Source organism: Triticum aestivum, chromosome 6D (assembly GCF_018294505.1).
Source record: "Triticum aestivum cultivar Chinese Spring chromosome 6D, IWGSC CS RefSeq v2.1, whole genome shotgun sequence".
In the NCBI taxonomy this organism is placed as follows: domain Eukaryota; kingdom Viridiplantae; phylum Streptophyta; class Magnoliopsida; order Poales; family Poaceae; genus Triticum; species Triticum aestivum.
This window is the reverse complement of record NC_057811.1, coordinates 471,584,633-471,590,632: the sequence shown is the minus strand read 5'-3', so window position 1 is coordinate 471,590,632 and position 6,000 is coordinate 471,584,633.

The window sequence follows — 6,000 nt, the reverse complement described above, 5'->3', positions numbered from 1 at the left end:
GCTCGATGATCTGCACGTCTTTTTTTTCTTTTCTTTTTTAAAGTTCGATGATCTGCACGTCACAGGTGGTTGGTGGGACGCCGCTATCCACTCTCGTGGTGCGGCCGAAGGAGGTTATGTCACGCCGAATATGCTTGTGTTGGGTCGAGATCGGGTCGACACCGATGTGGAACCATGGCACCCATGGTTCGTACACGTGGCAGAAGCAGACGCGCGCTTCGCCGCGGCATTCTCTGTTTGACGTCGACGTTGCTCCTTTGAGCAGACGACTGACAATTATTGAAATATCACGCAGACATGAACATCGGACTGAGATCCAGTGCCTTTATCAAGTGAAGTCATGCTGCAACTTTACCCTGGTAATCTCCATCCAATCCACATCCTACGGTCCAGATCACACAAGGGAAAAGGCTCTCAACACTTAGCAGTTTTCAGGATAGCAGCAAACATCAATAAGCTGCAAACAACGATGCAGTGGCACTTGAACTCAGTTTTATTTGAACAGATTGAAATCCAAAAAATAAAGAACTGCAGATACTCATGAGCAGACTATAAAACAAAATTTGGTTTGGTTATACAGTAGTGCATATGCAATCAAAGTGGAATAAATCAATTGCAGTTGACACTAAATCCAGTAGAACTTGATATTAAAAGGCTGCAGCGCATAATGTCCGAATGCTACAGCAATAAGTGTCAATGTTGAGTAATCATCTATACAAAAACTATGCTGAAAACTGCTAAGTGTTGAGAGCCTTTCCCCTTGTGTGATCTGGACCGTAGGATGTGGATTGAATGAAGATTAGAAGGGTAAAGTTGCAGCATGACTTCACTTGATAAAGGCACTGGATCTCAGTCCATGAACATCCCAACCATTGGTTTCCATGGAGACCAGGGGCAAGAATAAATCGGTTGAATATAAGCAACTAAAATACACTAGATCTTGAATAATTTTGAAACTGTGACCAGCACGAGTGCACCACCATTGCCTCTAATAACAAAGTAATGTTTGATACATCACTTTAACTACTACTATATGCTATGTTAAACTTAAAATAGAAAGATTCTTTACACACAACATGCATTGCGTCGACAACGTAGCAGCCTGCGCGATGTGTCTCAGTAGTGACACCATCTAGAGCTTGATCCTCATCATTCTGGACCATTGACCGGTTAAATCCGAAACTAAAAGCATGACATTCCTGGAAATATGGCAGTACTTCCTCCTTATAAATGTACACTGTTAGAATGTATGCAACATATGGCGTAACAACATAAGCAACATGTGATGCCAACATGGATAGAAGATCACTTCTCGACTCGATAAGTCTGTGATAATATCATCAAAAAGTCTCTATTTCCTTTAGGGGCATGCCTAGAAGGCTAGACCTCAGTCAACTGGGATGTACGTCGGTGTGGTTGTGGCGCTACGAACGGCGGTGCTGGATGCTGCAAAACGACAACGACAGTCGCCTCGGGACATGTTGTGAGCAACGACAGGATGCAGCAACCAATGAAACTTCATGCCGCAAAACGACAATGGCAGATGCTACGGGGTGATGGGACGACATGCTGCGAGCAATGAAGGGAACATTGCAATCGGTGAGACGACATGCTGCAACCAACACATACGGGCATTGCTACTGTTGGGACGACGTGGTGCGAGGGCAGTCGGACGATGCTTAGTCTAGCACGAATCTCCACACAAAGATCCATTGACTAAGCAGTCGACCGAAACTTGGTTAAGTATCAATCGACTGAGTTTTAGAAAACTCATTCCTTCAGTGAATCCAATTTACATGCTTCTTGAAGACCTTCCTTCTCTGTTACGGTATGGCAATCATTTCTTTTTATTTTTAGCTTTCTGCAAACATAGAACCCATGCCAAAAAGAACCAACCCTAAAAACTCATGGCTCCCCGACGACAAGGGCCCAAATCGTCAAGCGCCTCCTTCAAGCCCCAACAAGAACCCGGTTGAAATCCCAAACGCGAGCAAAGATTCCAGGACCTCCTATGCCCCGCTATACGCGGTGGAAACCAAGGTAATGAGCACCCCCTCGTCCCCCACGCGCGAACTTGGACCGGCCTAGGTGCGAGGCGGGGCTCCCCTCTTTCATTTTCATTTTTTCTTTTTTTTTAAATTTTTTTTGCTTCTTTAAAAATGTTTTGGTTTCATTTTTTTATGAATTTGAAAATGTTAATGAATTAAAAAAAATGTTCAAATGTTGAACAAATGCTTGCGAATTAAAAAAAGTTCATTATTTCGAAAATAGAACTTTTTTTCATCAACAAATTTTTAATTGTTGATAAAAAATTGTATTCGGTGAACTCATTTTTAAATCGAGTAACATTCTTATGAAGTTCATGAACAAAATTTGAATTCAAGAACATTTTCGAAAATTCGATGGACATATTTTGGAAATAGATGAATATCTTTTGAATTTGATGAACATTTTTTAATTTGGTGAACAATATTTGACATGAACATTTTTAATACAATTATTATTTTAATTTTATGGGTTTTTAAAAATTGATGGACAAAAATGTCCACAGTTTTAAAATATGTTAAAAATTTGAGAAATTTTTTAAAATGTAAATGTAAAAGAAAAAATACAAAAAAGTAAAAGAAATAACGGAAAAAACAAAAAAAAAAAGTATAGAAAGGTTCTAGAACCTTCCCAAAACCGGAAGAGGATCATGCGCTGGGCCGACTCAACTCTCGTCGATGTCCCCTGGTCGTGGGGCACGGAGGGGTAGATCCTCCTCGCCCGGCGGGTGTACGTCACCGCCAACAGGAATGACACAACGAACACGACCAAATCAATGGCCAATTACTACAGTTGAGTAGTTCTAGTGGTTATGCACACTCGTACGTGAAGGCTTTGACTCGAGCATTCGGGTGGCTCCTGCTGCATCACCGGTGACCCACCTCCTCTTCGCTGACGACTCTCTTCTCCTAATGGAGGCTACGGAAGATAGTGTGTTGACGGTCAACAATATCCTGGAGGTTTATGGACGGGGATCTGGACAAACAATAAACCGGGACAAAGTCTGCGATTCTCTTTAGTAAGAACACGCCACGCCAACAAAAGGATCTTCTGCTGCAGTTACTTGGGTTGCATAGTGAAGGGCATCAAGGGAAGTACCTCGGCTTGCCGCTCTATGTTGGCAGGTCTAGGCAAAGCTGTTTTATAAAGTAAAGTTGCTGTCAAGGAAGGGCAAGGAAATCTTGATTAAAACGGTGGCTCAGGCTATACCCACGTATGTTAACAGTAGCTGCTACTCTACGTGCATGCCCATGTCTCATCCATGCATGGGCACGTCCTGGCACACGATCTCCATCTCCCTCTACGCATGACGCACCTCCCTCTTTCTCTGTAACTGCGCTACGCGCACTGCGGCAACCTGTATATAACACAGAGTAATAGAGTATCGGCACTCAAGGTGCCTTACATTCGCATTCTACTTACTCTCATGGTATCAGATACCGGCTACTCCCTCTGATCCTAGCCGCTCCTCCGCTGCCCTCCCTCCCCTTCCCCTAGTCCGGCCATGGCCGTCCCCCCTCCCCCTCCTCCTCCACCCCCACCTCCGTTCCGCCCTCCGGGCACCAACGACACCCCTCCCACGCCTATCCGCGCCATGCCGCCGCTCCTCACACCCGCTGCGCTGGCACAGGGCAACCTCGTCGCTCGCCATGACTCAGAGGCGAGCTCCTCCAACCCTTCCCCCCTCGCCGGCGTGTTCATCAACCAGCACGTCCCGGTGGTCCTCTCCCTCAACCCGCTGAACTTCTCCCAGTGGCGGACACTCTTTGAGGTGCAGTTTCAGAAGGCCGGCGTCGTCGACCACATCACCGGCCCGCCTCGCCCCTCGGACGCGGCATGGCTCCAAGACGATGCTCACGTCGTCTCCTGGCTCTATAACGGGGTGAGCCCTGAGATCTTCGGGCTGATCCATCAGCGCGGTGCCACGGCTGCCGCCATCTGGGAGTCGATCTGTGCGCTGTTCCTGGAGAACCGCGAGCACCAACTGGTCCTCCTCGCCACGGAGTTTCGTCGCATCGAGCAGGGGTCTTCGTCGATCATCTTGTACTTCGCCAGGCTCAAGGAGTGCGCCGACCGTCTCTCCGACCTCGGCGAGCACGTCACTGACCGCGATCAGGTTCTTAACATGATCCGCGGCCTCCACCCCCGTTATCGCTATGCGGTTCCATTCTCACCATGCAGACTCCGTTCCCGTCTCTTCTTCGTTGTCGCGCGTTCTTGCTCCTTGAGGAGAGCCGCAATGCCGAGGAGACGCACCAAGACGTCGCCCTTCACGTTGGCCGTGCCCCTGCGCCGTCGCCGGCCGGCGGCGGCAGCGGCACGCCCAGCGACAACGGACACCGCTCCAACGACGGAGGCCGTGGCGGTGGTGGCAACCGCTCCAGGGGCCGGGGCAGGGGCTCCAACTCCGGCAGGGGCAGTGCACCCCCGCATCCTGCTGCTCCAACCGCGGCGCCTTGGAATGGCATGGTGCACGCCTGGCCCATGCCGTGGCGCCCACATGCACCGGGTGCCGGCATCCTTGGGCCGCGTCCCGGCGGCACTGCACCGTTCGTCGGCATGGCTGTTCACCCCTGGACTCCACCAACACCCGCTGGTGCACCGCCGGTCTACTGGCAACCCGGCGTCGTCCCCAGCCACCCACTCTACGCCCCCCCCCCCCCCCCGAGCGCAACCCCGAGCGCTCCGGCTCCTGCATGGGATCAGACCGCTCTCGTTCACGCCCTCAACAACATGAGCGTGCAGCAAGGGCAGGCCTCCAACCCTGGCGCTGAGTGGTACCTTGACTCTGGTGCCACCTCCCACATGGCTGCATCCCCCGGTATACTATCTTCATCCCGTCCCTCTTACTTACCTGACATTGTAGTTGGTAATGGCGGCACCATGGCAGTCACACACACTGGTCACCACCACCTACCCACCATAGCCCAACCCCTCTCTCTTAACAACGTGCTAGTCTCACCACACCTCATCAAAAACCTAATCTCAGTTCGCACTCTAGCCCGTGAAAACCCTGTTAATGTTGAATTTGACGACTATGGTTTCTCTATCAAGGACCGAAGCACGAAGGCGGTGATCCTCCGCTCTGACTCGCCGGACGACCTGTACCCTCTGCACCCATCGACCCCAACACACGCCCCGCAAGCCCTCGTCGTTGTATCCCGTGACGTCTGGCATCGCCGTCTCGGCCACCTTGGCGACGAAGCTCTGGACGCCACTCTTCGGCGTGCTTCCATTAGCTCGGATGCTGGCCGATCTACCTGTACCGCTTGTCATTTAGGCAAAAGCCATAGACTTCCCTTTAGTTCGTCAGATCATGTTTCGTATTTCCCATTTCAGCTTGTACATTGTGATGTGTGGACCTCCCCTGTACCTAGCATTTCCGGATATCAGTACTATCTTGTGGTTGTAGATGATTACAGTCATTTCATGTGGACATACCCGCTCAAACACAAGTCAGAAGTACTACCCACGTTGCGTCAGTTCGTCCGACTAGCCTGCACCCACTTTAACCTACCGGTCCTCACTCTCCAATCTAACAATGGACGCGAGTTCGATAACAACGCCGCACGTCACTTCTTCTTCTCGCTAGGGATTGTTCTTCGTATGTCATGTCCATACACATCACCCCAAAACGGGCGCGCCGAGCGAGCTCTCCGCACACTCAACGACATCGCGCGCTCGCTCCTCATGCACGCTTCTATGCCATACCCATACTGGGCTGAGGCAGTCCAAACCGCCACCTTCATCCTCAATCGCCGGCCATGCCGACCACGCCATGACCACACACCCTTCTTCCTCCTTTATGGCGCTCATCCGGATTACTCCGCTATGCACATCTTTGGGTGTTTGTGTTTTCCCAACCTCACTGCCACGACACCGCACAAACTAGCTCCCCGGTCTGCGCCGTGTGTCTTCCTTGGATACTCACCTGAACACAAAGGCTATCGGTGC